Genomic DNA, 16,124 nt, shown 5'->3' with positions numbered 1-16,124 from the left:
ATATTATATTCTTTTCCTTTGTGTCTCCTCAAACCTGTAATAGGCTCGTAACCATACTATGTATTCATTAATAAATGTTGGAAAAGAATAAAATATTTAACCTAGACATTCCAACTTATTTCTTGTCTGTCTTAAGCAGACAGCATTTTATTCTAAATTTTATAGTTTAAAATTTCATTTCTGGAAAACACTGAGATTTCTGGAAGAAGGCATTTCTGGTTGTTATCCTAGGGGATTTGCTATTGATTCATGTAATCTTGGACAAGTTACTAAACTAGCTCTCAGTTTGCTCATCTGTAAATGATAATGATAATATATTATAATTAAATAAATATAAAATTATAACTACGATCTGTATTATCTGGTCCTCCAAATGGGAATTTCAATTTTTATCCATATATCCTCCAACAATTTAAGGTGGTCCTTCTATGCAGTTTATAGCAACACATTAAAATCTTCTTTCTTCTCTTAATTTCTATCATTCTGATACCCCTGGGAGTTTTCCTCTACATGGTGGTAAAAGTGGGTATGATAAGAAATAATCAAATTCTTAATGCATTCGGAAGTCTACCTAGCCAAATGATCTGCTGGGAACAGAAAGTGAGGATGTGACTTGCATCCTTGCACACTAGGGATGACCCAAGGCTTTGTGTTTGGGTAATTGTAAAAATACAATTGCCATTAAATGAGTTGGGAAAACTGTGGGAGGTGCAAGTTTGGTGAGAGTGTACATGTCAGAAGCTCAGTTTGGACATCTTAGGTTAGATATTTAATTGGAAAGACCGATTAGGCAGTTGAATGTTTGTTTAATGTTAAAGACAGAGGGTTCAGGCTAGAGATAAAAACTTGGAATTGTCAACTTCTAGATGCCATTTAAAGCCATAAGATTGAATGAGATCACCTTGGAAATAAGTAGAGGTAAAATTTCTGGGATTAATCTTTATATCTGGGATGTCAAAATCCAAAGATTGATGAGATGAGAAACCAGTGTACAAAACTAATAAGAAGTGACAAGAAAGTTAGGAGACAACTAGGTAATATGATGTCCTAAAAAGCCTCTTAAAAGAATGAATCAATTATTTCTAAAAAGCCAATTAAAATAAAAACAAGAAATAGCCAATGATTTAGCACATGCTAAGTCTTTGAGGTCTTTGAGGACCATTCCTAGAACAATTTCAGGAGAGCAGAAGAGGCAAAAACCTGGTTCAAGAGAGAATGAAAGGATAGAAATTTAAGAGAAAATATAGAAAATTATTTTAGGGGCACCTGGGTGGCTCAGTCAGTTAAGTGTCTGCCTTCAGCTCAGGTCATGATCCCAGGGTTCTAGGATGGAGCCCCGCATCAGGCTCCCTGCTCAGTGGGGAGCCTGCTTCTCTCTCTGCCTGCTGTTCCCCCTGCTTGTGCTCTCTCTCTCTGGTAAATAAATAAAATCTTTAAAATAAGAAAATTATTTTAAAGAGTTTGGAAATAAATTGAACAAAGGAAATGATGTGGTAGTTAGAGGTCAAAATAGGGTCAAGAGTTTTTTTTCAATATTTATAAGTGGAAATATTTTTTAAACACTACAAAAGAATCTAATAGAGATCAACAAAATGAAAAGGCAATGTATGGAATGAGAAAAAAATATTTGGAAACCATCTATGTAAGGGGTTAATATCCAAAATACTTAAGGAATGTGTGCAACTCAATTGCAAAAAACAACTTGATTAAAAATTGGGCAGAGGCACCAAATAGATATTCTCTCAAAAAAGTCATGCAAATGGCCAGCAGGTACATGAAAAGAGATGCTCAACATCACTAATCATCAGGGAAAGTCAAATCAAAACCACAATGAGATTTCACCTTACACTCTATGGAATAGCTAGTATCAAAAAGACAAGTGATAACGAGTCTTGGCAAGGATGTGGAGAAGAGAACCCTGTGCATTGCTGATGGGTATGAGAATTGGTACAGACACTATGAAAAACAGTGTGGAGTTTCCTCAAAAAAATTAAAGTAGAACTACCATATGACCCAGAAATCCCACTTCTGGGTATATAGCCAAAGGAAATAAAAATAAGATCTCAAAGAGGTATCTGCACCCCCATGTTCATTGCATTTTTCACAATAGCGAAGCTATAGAAGCAATCTGTGTTCATCTATCAATAAAAGGATAAAGAAGATGGATAAAGGCTGTGTATGTGTGCATTTATTTATTTGTTCGTTTATTTATATTAGACCCTGTGCTGGGGGCTGAGGACCCTGTGTGGGTTTTACAGCCTCACAGGGAGTAAAGGCATCGACCACTTACTTGTAGCAGGAGCATGAGGGCTAGAAACTGAGAAACTGGCGAGTGAAGCTGGTGCATCATGGGGTTCTTATCTGAACAGGAGGGACAGTGGGGACAGAGATAGTCCCTGGGACAAAGGGAGGCCTGAAAGATGAGAAGAAATTCTTCATAGCCTCGGGGCGCCAGGGTCCCAGTTGGTTAAGCACCAGACTCTTGGTTTCAGCTCAGGCCATGATCTCGAGGTCGTAGGATCCAGCCTCACGTCGGCTCTGGGCTCAGCACTGGGTCTGCTTACCCCTCTCCCTCTGCCCCTCGCCCCACTCATGTGCTCACTCTCTCAAATAAAACCTTAAAAATAAATAAATAAATAAATTAATTAATTAATTCTCCATAGCCTCATTGTGGCAAGTGGCTACTCTACAGGCAGTGTAGCTCTCAATCTCCTCCATTACTGATTTCTGCTAAACTTGCTAGGTTGCTTTTTCATTCGTTCACCCAGTATAATTGTTGAACACTAATTGTGAGTGACAGCTCCTTTTGATTTTTCTCAATGGGGTCTTCATAGAGGTGTAACAGAGAAGACACAAATGGCTTTGAAAGTATAGAGACTTCAATTTGCCACTCAAGAGTTGTGCTAAATTGGATAGCCAATTGGTCTCCAAGGACTTCAGCTTTGTTAGCTGTGAAAATATGAAAAACCATATTCTCTGGAGAGTTCTGTAGGGAGGGGACTTCTAAATGTACTAAAAAGCCCTCTGCAGATTATCTGACATGTAGTAGTCGCTTGTAAGTATGAGTTTCCTTCCCTCTATAATTTGTTTTATTTTTATTTTATTTTTTTTAAAGATTTTATTTATTTATTTGACAGAGAGAGAGACAGCAAGAGAGGGAGCACAAGCAGGGGGAATGGGAGAGGGAGAAGCAGGCTTCCCGCTGAGCAGGGAGCCTGATGTGGGTCTCGATCCCAGGACCCTGGGATCATGACCTGAGCCGAAGGCAGACGCTTAACGACTGAGCCACCCAGCCACCCTATAGTTTGTTTTAAACATGAATTTGTAACCACTGTTCAGGACTCAACACAAAGATCCTTCCAGTTTTATAACATGTGATTTATCTTAGATTGAAAAATTCTCTTACAACAAAAACCTACAATCCTTGTCCCACATTCTCTACCAATGTAATCACATTCCTTTAACGTCATGCAACATAGCTATTACTCTTGATGCTATTTTTCAAAGTATTAAGAAAAAAATTAGTTGTATTCAATTGTCTTTTATATGTCATTATTTTCATGTTATATTTGATTCATTTGATATTTCCTAGGTCTTCTTTACGACTTAAAAAAATTTTTTTTTCCTTTTTTTGGTTTGTGTGAATTATTTCTTCACATATTTTGACAGGTTTTTTTTTCCTCTATCAACATTTTTCCTTATAATCCAGCACTCTACCCATAAATGTTCCCCTAAATTTTAATTCTTGATCCTCTGTGCTTTCTTTAGTTCAGTTCATAAAAATCCTCAAATCCTACTCTCTCCAATGCTTTCCATAATCTTTTTGTAGCTTCCTTTTGAAAAATTCTACTTGAAAATTCTGCTTTCAATCCAAACTCAAAATATCTAAAAGAATTTTGAGAACGTAGGAGATGAGCAGGAGGATTTTAGTATTTATCTAATGCCCTGTAATCACCCCAAACTTAGTGGCTTAAAAACAAATAATTATCAATTATTTTTCATGGCTTCTATAGGTCAGGAGTTCAAAAGTTGCTTGACTGCGATAATCTGGTTCAGGCATTTTCTGAGACTGCAGTGTATATTTGTTTGGGCTGTAGTCATCTGAAGGCTTGAATAGGACTGGAGAACGCAGGAGGTGACTCATGTTTTGGCCAGTTGTTGTTAGCTATTGGAAGGGGATCTCAGATCCTCTCCCTGGGAGCCTCTCCAATTGACCTGTGCTTGCTTACAATGTGGTGGTGGAGTTCTAAAGCCAGGCAGAGTCCATATCCTTTCTTGAACTAACCTTAGAAGTCAACCGCACCACTTTGTACTGCATTGGTAATGATAGACCTACACACTCACCTAAATTTGTGGAAAACCACACAGACTCCAACTCTCAGTAGGAGGAATGTCAGTCACATTGCAAGAAAAGCTTATCAGATAGGATCAACATATAGATGTGGTTACCTCTGGAAATTATAATTTGTCCCTGGTGTCTGAGCCTTTTCTAATTGTTTCCCACTATGTTTACAAAAATGGTAAACTTGAAGGCAAGGCAGGTTCTGAGCATTAGAAAACTGCAGAAGAATTTTTAAAAATATCTGTTAAATATTTTTTTATTTAAAATCAATTAGTTAACATATAGTGTGTTAATAGTTTTAGAGGTAGAGTTTAGTGATTCATCAGTTGCATACAACACGCAGTGCTCATTATGTCAAGTGCCCTCCTTAATGCCCAACACCCAGTTACCCCATCCCCCACCCACCTCTCCTCTAGCAATTGTGTTTATATATATATTTAAACAAACACACAATCCTTAAGACTAGGAAAGATGTGGGATGCCTGGGTGGCTCAGCCAGTTAAGTGGCTGCCTTGGGCTGAGGTCATGATCCCGAGGTCCTGGAATCGAGTTCCGCATCAGGCTCCTTGCTCAGTGGGGAGCATGCTTCTCCCTCTGCTGCCACTCCCCCTTCTTGGGCTCACTCTCTCTCTCTTCGATTTAAAAAAAAAATTAAAAAAAAAAAAACTAGGGAAGATGGACTCCTCAAAGAGATCATAACACCAAAAAAAGTATATGCAGATAAATCTAAGTATCAATTGATTATAGAATTAATAATAGTAATATCTAATAGGCAAAGAAAACAAGAAAGAATTAAAACAACTAACAGAAATGATATATAGTTAGGGAAGAATCTTGTGAGTATTAAAATTATAAGAACAGAAGTGAAATAAATAGAGAAAAGTACAAGAAAAAAATTAACAGAACTAGAAGAATTCTTTGAAAAATCCAATAGAGTTGTCAAACTTCTAGTAAAACATGAAAAGAGAATGAAAGAAGACACAAATCATAGTCCATCCCCAAAATATAAAAGTGGCATTAATGCTGCTTCTGCAGATATTAAAAATAAGATATTGTAAATAACCACGTTAATAAATTTGAAAATTTATACAATTGACATATTTAAAACAAAAATGCAACGTAAAATTGAGGGAAGAGATGAAAACAATTAAAGAGTGTAATCCTATAAGCATTAAATTGATTGAATCATAGTTAAATTTTTTTCTCAAAAAGAAACTTCATGACTAGATAGCTTTATTGGTGAGTTCTACAAAATGTTCAAAAATTAAAATTTCTAATATTGGACAAAATCATTAAGGAAATATAAAGAAAATGAAAGAGTATGATCTCTTACTCAAGTAAGGAAGCTAGAATTTTGTAAGAAGGAATAAATGTGAGGGACGCCTGGGTGGCTCATTCAATTAAGCGGCTGCCTTTGCCTCAGGTCCTGATCCCAGGGTCCTGGGATTGACTCTCCCATGGGGTTCCTTGCTACGCGGGGAGCCTGCTTCTCCCTCTGCCTGTCCCTGCTTGTGTTTACTCTCTGTCTCTCTCTTCTTCTCTCTCTGACAAATAAAAAAAAAAAAGAATGAATAAATTTGATGTTCTTGGAAATAATTTTTTCCAGTGGTAATTCTTGGCTTCTGGTTTGAGAAGTGTCTCAAATACAGTAATAACATTCCAGCAGTGTTGCCCCTAGGATGTTTAGGATTCCAGGAGAGTATTTCTTGTAGAGTGCCTATTTACATAAATCTTTTGATTCAAAAATGCAACACAAAATCCGTGAGTCTATGTGAAGTATAATTACGTATCAATGAAGATCTATAATATAACAATATTATAACATACAGTCATATATTTGTTATATATTATATGTTATATATTTGTTTTCTGTCCAATCAGTGCATGTGAAGAGTATTCAGTTTTCAGGCAACAACTCTTCATGTTCTTTTTGTCAAATGCCTGTTTCTCATGAATTTTATGTCTCCCACACACATACAAAAGGCAGGAATGGTGTTATTAAGCATAATGCCATGATTCTTTCAAGTCTATTTTATTACAATAGTATATGTTTTCATGATGCTGCATCACCCATTTTGCTGCCACTGAATGCTGGTTTCCAAGCATTCAGGTCTAACCCAGAATATAAAGGGAAATGTGGATGATTTTTTTTTTTCTGGTCATGTTAAATTTATGATTATGAATTTTATAGCATATTGGTTGCACAACACGTCCAACAATTTCTTGAATGTTTTAGGGGCCTCAACCACTGCATTCCTAGAATCTGATCTCTTTCATTGCTGACCATTCCTTTGCCTTCCATGCATCGTTGTTACACTGAAGGATAGAAGAGCCTGTGGTCAGAGCAAGAATGATCTTATTGAGTAGGGAGTGCTATTCCTCCTCTGGCATAGCTTAAGACCAACCAGGAAGAATATAGTATTATTACATCCATTAAAAGCGAGAAAGGGGGCACCTAGGTGGCTCAGTTGGTTAAGCATCTGCCTTTGGCTCAGGTCATGATCCCGGAGTCCCGGGATCAATCCCCACATCAGACTCCCTGCTCAGTGGGGAGTCTGTTTCTTCCTCTGCCCCTCACCCTGCTCCTGCTCTCTGTCTCTTGCTCTCTCTCTCAAATAAACAAAATCTTAAAAAAAAAAAAAAAAAAGCAAGAAAAGACATTTACTGATCCAAAGGGACCATTAGCATTTCAAAATGAGGAGCAACAATTTGGAAAATTCTGAGAAGATAGGCTTACTTATCCTCAGGAACACTTGATAGCTGGTACTCCTGTGGAGAGAGGTGGGGAGTAGAGTGACCACCCTAAGGAGCGGCAGATAGAGGAGAAGGGTGGGGTAGTGTTACACAAAGCAAGATAATCTATCACCATTCCTGTTGCCCTTGGGTGCTATAGACTGGAGATGGAATTTCTATGGAAATACAGAAGGGGAAGAAATCCTTACCCCAAAGCACAAGCTCAGTTCTAAGGGCGGCACTGAACCATAGGTAGCTCTAAGCTCTGAATTTCTTCAGTGTCCCATCTGAATGAGAACTGCCCAATATTAAGGTGTCAACACTATTCTAGCAGCCCAATTTCTCCTTTTCCTACAAAAGAAATATCTTGCCAACCAGCAGAATCAATCCACCTGTCAGGCCTTTCACTTAACCAGAGACTCATATGGGGGTGCTAGGATGACTTTTAGGCATGAAATCCAGAGCTCCCTAAGACATCTGGTGAACACCAGACATTGTGGGGGAGTCTGGCGAGCCAAGATACTGCCTGAAGGAAAGAAACAGCACCAGGGCCTACTCCAGTCCAGCCAGGGCATAGGGCACCTCACTCAGATGGCTCTGCCATCCATGAATGGTCAAGGGACTCAGAAAAATTCTAGGAAGCTATTCCAAGGTACAGGAACAGTGAGGGAGTGCCCTGTATACCAGGGTCCAGAGCAAGGTCTTCCCTCAACAGAGTATCAATGTGTCCTACAAATTACCGCAATGAAATGTGACAGAAGAAACTTGTCATCTCCTATGTTTACACCTATCTTCGCCATATCTGGGTATGCCAACTCCCATTAAATACATTTACCTATTCTTTCTTTATATTCTGTACAATCACTACTTGCAGGGGAGCATCTGAGATCTTAAAGTAAGAAAAGCAAGGAGCACCTTTTTATTTTATTTTATTTTATTGTTATGTTAATCACCATACATTACATCATTAGTTTTTGATGTAGTGATCCATGATTCATTGTTTGCGTATTTTATTTTATTTTATTGTTATGTTAATCACCATACATTATATCATAGTTTTTGATGTAACAAACATGATTCATTGTTTGTGTATAACACCCAATGTGTATAGCATTGTTATTGCACTTTTCAATATGTGCCCTCTTTAATATCCATCACCAGACTAACCCATCCCCTCACCCCCCTCCCCTCTAGAACCCTCAGTTTGTTTCTCAGAGTCCATAGTCTCTCATGGTTCATCTCCCCCTCCGATTTCCCCCCCTTCATTTTTCCCTTAAGCAAGGAGCACATGTTAAAAACCCTTTGTATTTTTCCACATCAGTTTTGAGCTGCTGAGAAGGTAAGCATGTATGTGGAAAGCCTGGAAACGCAAAAGTAGGGAAGAGGTAGTCTAAATATCCCCTGGTGCATGTGGTGGCCATGTTGTGGAGACAGAGATGTAAAAATTTATGAAAGGCTTCAATTTACTTTGATATGCCTAAGTTCACAAACTATGGAGATATTACAAATGATTCTCTCTATATATACACATTCATTTTTCTTTTAATGGCTTCGTAGTTCGTCATGGCATGAAGCCATCATAAGTTTATTAATGCTGACTTCCACTTCTTTCAATTTCTTGTTGTTGAATCGGACATCTGTGTACGTAGAATTTCATGCACACTATATGCAGAAGGAATGTGAAGTTTAATAATACATGGGTCAAAGTATATGTGACTTCTTAATGTTTACACATAGTCAGGCTTTCCTGTGTTTTCCCACAACGGGCCCACAATTCATGGTTGCTCTTTAAAGTATAACAACAAAAATGCAACATATGATTATTTAAAAAAATTGTAATTGTATTCATTTATATCTTCTTAATTCCCAGTGAGTTAAATATTTTGGGTGTGTTTATTATACTTTGTAGTTCTTCTCCTGTGACTTGCTTTTTCATAACCATCTCTCATTTTTCTTTAGTACTATCAGTATTTTTTTTAAATAATTTTGCACTTGTTCTTTATGTATATATTTATATCAACCCTTTAGCTATCATATGTTGCAAATATTTTGTTCAAAATTTGCATGTTTTTCATTCATAAGGAAATCACAAATTTGTGTATAGTTAAATTGTATTATATTTTGTGTAGCTAAGTTTTTTCTTGTTTAAAAGGGCCTTCCCTGGGGCGCCTGGGTGGCTCAGTTGGTTAAGCGACTGCCTTCGGCTCAGGTCATGATCCTGGAGTCCCGGGATCGAGTCCCGCATCGGGCTCTCTGCTCGGCGGGGAGTCTGCTTCTCCCTCTGACCCTCCTCCCTCTCATGCTCTCTGTCTCTCATTCTCTCTCTCTCAAATAAATAAATAAAATCTTTAAAAAAAAAAAAGGGCCTTCCCTGTGACAAGATTATAGAATGATTCTATATATACTTTGATATATTTTAAATTTTATTTTTTTAAGACTTCTTTATTTATTTTAGAGAAAGAGAGCATGAGTGGGGGGGGAGGGGCAGAGAGAGAGGCAGACCAGCAGACTCCCTGCTTAGTGGGGAGCCCAATGTGCAGTTCGATCCCAGGACCCTGACATAATGATCTAAGCTGAAACCAAGAGTGGGCACTTAACTGATTGCGCCACCCAGGTGCCCTGATATATTTTATATATATGTATATGTATGTACATACATATACACACACAGAAACATATACTTCACATTTGATTATTTTTGCTTTAAGTAAAATAAATAAATAATAAGTAAAAAAATTGCACTAGAAGTACATAATTTAATTTATCTAAAATTAATTTGCTGTATGTTAGGGGACATGGGTTTCTATACATTTTTTCTGATAGTTTGCTAATATCCTTTGTGAATTGCTATATTTTCTACATTGACTTGAGATGTTATATTTATGAAAAACTAAACTTATGAATATATATGTGGGCCTATTGATCAATATACCTATAATTTTAAGAAATACCATCTTATTTTTATTGCTATAACTTTGTAGTATAAAGTACATCCTTCTTTACGCTACTTTTTAGGTTACTTTATCTTTACAAGATGCCCTTGATCTTATCTGTTCTACTATCAGAAATCAATGCTACAACTCTGATATCACACAGAGTCTCACTTCCCTGGGTTCTTAAAGAAGTTTCTTCTTTTGAAGAACAAAGAGACTTTGTTATTACACTTTTATTCAGTACATTTGATGGACTAGTAATTAAATGGTTTGATGAGTGCAATGTTTTACCTTATGAATACTAGCTTAAGTGATGTGTGGTATGATTACTTAAGATATTCAGTGATCTCAACAAATTTATTCTAGAAATTATAAAATTATTTTTTGAAAACCATATTAGCAGGATTATCTATCTTGATTTCATAATAGTAATATCACATATAATTTTCTAGAATTTTACATTTACAAGCATTTTTTTTCTTTTTTTATTTTATGTATGTCTCATATCATGAGCAATGAAATATATCAGAGCAAAAGAATGTTTCTACTGGGGAGATTTCAAGATAATTTTATCACACACACACCCTTTACTAAACATAAACAGGTCAAGAGATGGGACTCTGGTATATAGCATCCTGAGTTCAGTTCCTCTCACTACCATTTATTAACTGTACCAAACTGTTGCAGAGCAAATTATATGATTTCTTATGTCTTAGCTTTTACATCTGTTAGTTGGAAATAATTTTCCCTACATTCCTATAGGATGCTGTAAGGATTAAATGAGTTAACATTTATAAAGTGTTCAAAAGAGTGCCTACACTGTAAATGATCACAAATGTTAATCCTTATTATTCAGTGATAATGAATGTGAAGCCCAGATAGATGAATTGGCCAAAATGTTTCTTAAGAAGTCAGTAGCATAACATAATAAAATAAAATTTAAAAAAGTCAGTAGCATATAGAAAAGAACTGAGTTACCGTAACTTCTAGACAAGTTCTCTTCCCAGATGCATAAGAGGCTAGAGTCCATGAAAGGAGTCTGCAGAAGGGGGAGATATCAAAAAGACAGGGCTTTTTTTTTTTTTTTTTTAACATATAATGTATTATTTGTTTCAGAGGTACAGGTCTGTGATTGATCAGTCTTACACAATTCACAGTGCTCACCAGGTGATTAACATAATAAAATAAAATTAAAAAAAAAAGACAGGGCTTTTCATTTTCATGGGAGTTTCTCCTTTTATCTGTTTCTGTAATCCTTCAGAGCAGCATAAGCAGCCTTCTCAATAACTAGTATGCTGAGAATGAGAAATATGTCCTAAAAACACTGGGCTTGAATAAGCACCAGAGTTTTTAATAGCATTCTTTGGACTAAAAGTCACATGGAATCTGAAACTAACCACTTTCACTTTGAAAAACTATTAAGGCTTTGAATCTACCCTAAGAGTAAGGATAGTTCAGAGGACCCAATTCCATTTTTGCCCAAACTTGTTGCACACAGAGACTGGTTCTGGGAAATCAATAGTTTCTTATAGCTTATATAACAGCCACTGGGTAATATTGCAGTGTTCCAAGTTTCTTGGTTCAGCAATTAAGTATAATGAGGTTATTACATTTTTTATCTTCTATAGAGAAACCTTCCTTTCTCTCTAAGAGCAGATAAATTATATGTTGGCTAATTGAATTTAAATAAAAAATCAAAAAAATAAGAGCAGATAAATCTGATGCCTCAAAGTAGGCATTTTATTATTACTGCTTGCTAATGGATCATGGTAACCACCATTTCCAATAATCCTGTTGCTTCTAAATCTTAAAAAAAGAACACCCAAAGCAAAGCAAAATTTGATTTGGATCTTTTGATAAACATCCTCTTTATATAACCATAACTAAAATATCTCCTTATAGACATCATCCAAATAACTTATTCTCATTAAAATGACTTACTATTTACTAGTGGTGTCATTATTTGGCACTTCGCAAACATTATGCGGCTGTGTATGTGTGTTTGCGTGTATGTATTCATTATGAAATTCTCTTATACTTACTGTGTCCTTAAGATCTGCATTGCATATAACAGACAGCAAAGATTTTGGTAATGATGAAGAAGTAATGATGAAGAGGTAATGATGAAAAGAATAAAGACCATAGATCACAGGGGAAAGGGAAAAGTAATAAATTAGGAGACAGTAATTTCTGCTACTTTTAAAAATCAGTAGTTTATTTACTTTGCATAGCTCTTTAAGAAACAAAAACAGGAAAACAAAGACTAAATTCTCATATTTAGGGGTGCCTGGGTGGCTCAGTCCTTAAGCGTCTGCCTTCTGCTCAGGTCATGATCCCAGCGTCCTGGAATGGAGCCCTGCACTGGGCTCCCTGCTTGGCGGGAAGCCTGCTTCTCCCTCTCCCACTCCCCCTGCTTGTGTTCCCTCTCTCTGTGTCTCTCTCTCTGAAATAAATAAATAAAATCTTTAAAAAAATAAATTCTCATATTTATTCTTTTCAGTTCTTTTATAGGAAATTGTCCACCTCTGAGAGTCGGGGACCTGGGGCAGCGAAGGAATTTCTACAGCGATATAGACCTATAATGGTTTACAGCAGGGGAGTTGTAAGGCACATTCCTCCATGTATACAGGATTAGTCAAGCACGTAAGAATCTTTAAAAACAGAATAAAGGAACAGAGGGGAGTGCCCAGTGTGCTGTTTACAGGACAAGGGAACAAACAGGGGAGTGCACAGTGTGCTGTTTACAGCTGGCTTCCTATCTACTAAACCTCTTCTGCTGCATATTTTAGAACGGACCACACACGTTCCATGGGCATTTCACTCCGATCCTTTCGGGTTATTTTTAATCCTGCAATCTAGAGTTTTCTCAGAGATCTCGGAGTCTGAACGAACATGCACCAGTGGTCCTTGTGGCGTTCTGTTTCCCACAGGAAATTCTTGGTGATAGGGAATTTCTTAGACAACTAGTTATTTAAAAATCATAAGAATCTGCTGGGAATGTCATAAGCCCTTTACATTCCCAAGATAAAAGAAAAGCAATGTCCAGCATTTTTGCCCCAAGCAGCACCAAACTGGAATGTTAACTTTTGATAAACATAAATGACTAAATTTAAAGCACTCAGGGAGAGAAATAGAAGAAGACACACTCTCTACCTTCATCTTCCTGAAAGACTCCAGAGATGCTGATGTGACTGACTCTCTTGAGTCACAGATTCCTGTCCTCTTTATTTCTTTTTTCTTTCTGGACTCACTGACACTAGGTAAAGTAGAAGTGTTAATTGATGGAGTGAAATATCTTTCTGGAGAGAGAAGTTTTGGTTTATGTCAACTGGAGATAAAGAAGTGACTGGATTGACAAGAGCGGGGTTTGTGATGGTTCCAGGAGTGAATCACAAAGAAGGGACTTGTGATTTTACTAAAAAGTAAGGCTCCTAGTTAGTCATATTATTATGGGAGATAGTTTAAGGACTTGACCAAATGCTTTGCTCTCAGTGTGGGTTGGCTGTTCAGAAAGCCAAGTTAGATGGATATTCATGTCTAATCATCTGGATCCTTGAGAAATAATGAGGCACTGTGTAAACCTAACAGTGGGTTTTCACTAACTTATAACAAATGATAGATTTGGCTATATTATGGTGCATGTTTTACTTTGAGAATTCTCAATTTAAAAAGTTATGACTTAGAGTCTAAAAACAATTCATTGGCTCTATTACCCCAGGTCCAATTAGATAACAACTGATTAATTAATCAGATGATGAAATGACCACAGCCTCTGGAATTACTGATACCTACATTCAGATTTGGTTTCTGCCACCTATTGGTTATATAAATCTATCAGGTTGTTTAAACTCCTTCAGCCTCAATTTCTGCTCTGTAAATTAAGTATAGTAATAAAGCCTACCTCTTAGTATTATCATGAGAATTAAATAATATAAATATGCAAAGTACCTAATATAGTCTATGGTATATATTATGTTTTTCTTAAATATTATGATTACTTTTACACTGTATTGAAACAGAAAGTAACCTCTTGGTGTCTCATTTTGGAGGAAGAAAGTTTTCTCTGACAACTACTGTAAAAAACAATGGAGGCAATATTTACCCTGTTGGATTTCATGGGCTTGGGTTGTGTACCCTTCTTTGTAAACCATTGCACTCATCACTCTTAGGTTGGATTAGCAGCCAAATGGATGTGACTTGATATAGATCATTGAAAGTGTTGCTTTGACACATTTCAGACTACTTGAGCTGGGAAAAGCATTTAAGAACACTGTAAAAACGCACATCCCAAGAAAATAATTACACTCACCTTAAAAACAAAACAAACAGGGATACCTGGGTGGCTCAGTCAATTAAGCGTCTGCCTTAGGCTCAGGTCATGATCCCAGGGTCCTGGGATTGAGCCCCAGGTCGGGCTCTTTGCTCAGTGGGGAGCCTGCTTCTCTCTCTCTCCCCTTGCCCCTCCACCCCACTGTGTTCTCCCTCTCACTCACTATCAAATAAATAAATAAAATCTTTAACAAACAAACAAACATCTAGAAACTTCTGATTTAGGAGTGGCCTAGACCTTCAATAGATTACTATTTGAACTCTAACTCTATCCCACAGAACTCAGATGAAACCAAGCACTCTAGCAATAAGTCTAGCTTAGAGTAAATTCAAAAACTCAAACACCTAAGTATTTCGGATAAAAGATTCAAATGGCTTGAATTCTTTTATAATTAAATTACATTTTCTCAGAAAAAAATCATGAGGATTATTATTGTGTTACAACCTCCTAAACTCAGGACTTAAACCAGGTTTTATTTTTACTAACCCAAACCAGGGTTTTCTCAAAATAGAGAAGACTAGTATATAGGACAACCACATTTGGATAATAAAATATTACCTCCAGTTATGTTATTGTGATTTACATGTGTCCTTCATGTCACTTGCTTTTGAAAAAAAAAAAAGTGAAAATCTTCATGACATTTTCAATATCTTCAGAAACCTGAGACTTGTATGTGTGCATGGTTTCAAAAAAAGGTTGAAACATTTGCCATTTCTTCTTGTGCATAAATATGAATTTTATGTGATGCAATGGCTATTATTTAGTGAGAAGCTATTTGTTGTTTTTGTTACTAGTGGGAAAATGCTAATTTAGAATTCTGACTTAAATAATGCTATTCTTTTTTCATACTGATGCTTGACAGCTGTCATATTCTGTTATTTGTAAATTCCAATTAAGTCGACATACATGCTTCACACCCCTCATGTAGGACAGTGTAATTTGAGGATGCATTTTTAAATTGGTGAGATAATGTCTTTTCCCTCTGGCATCAAAGGCAATAAATAACATCTCTCTAGATAATATAAATAAGGAGACATTATTAATTTATACAGTGGAATAGTGATATCACATGGTCTAAAATATATGGAAAAAAATCAATATAATATGATTTTGAGTATTTTCCCATAAAGCATAATTACTCAAAGGAACAGAGAAATTATATGCTAATATAACTTTACTGATATCAGAGGGCATCAATATATTGGGTTATCAGTACCATCAATTTTATCATAGCTGGATCCTACATGATAAGATTTTAGGGAAAAATGGAAGAACAGTGTTCACATACCTTCTCTGCTGATGCCTGATACTTTGCCTTTATGTTTAATGCTTTTACTTTGGGAGTCTCTTTCCTGTAGGGACCCATTTAAAAATACAAACATTTCTTTTTTTTTTTTAAAGAGTTTATTTATTTATTTGAGAGAGAGAATGAGAGAGAGCACATGAGAGGGGGGAGGGTCAGAGGGAGAAGCAGACTCCCCGCCGAGCAGGGAACCCGATGTGGGACTCGATCCCGGGACTCCAGGATCATGACCTGAGCCGAAGGCAGTCGCTTAACCAACTGAGCCCCCCAGGTGCCCCAAACATTTCTTGAATAGGTGAAATGTTCAGTCTTATACCCATGATATGAATAAGTTCTTTTTTGGTATATGTTGCAATGATGTTGGCTTGAGTACTTTATAGAGAAGGGGACTCTGAGAAAAGGAAACATGAAGAGATGCTGACCAATATCACCCCTCTTTACCGTGTGTTTAAAGTTAGTCATGGAGCACCACTAGTGCTCCCA

The sequence above is a fragment of the Leptonychotes weddellii genome, chromosome 8, assembly GCF_054177405.1.
Source record: "Leptonychotes weddellii isolate Sample4059 chromosome 8, ASM5417740v2, whole genome shotgun sequence".
Classification (NCBI taxonomy): Eukaryota; Metazoa; Chordata; class Mammalia; order Carnivora; family Phocidae; genus Leptonychotes; species Leptonychotes weddellii.
Note: the sequence above shows the minus strand (reverse complement) of the source record.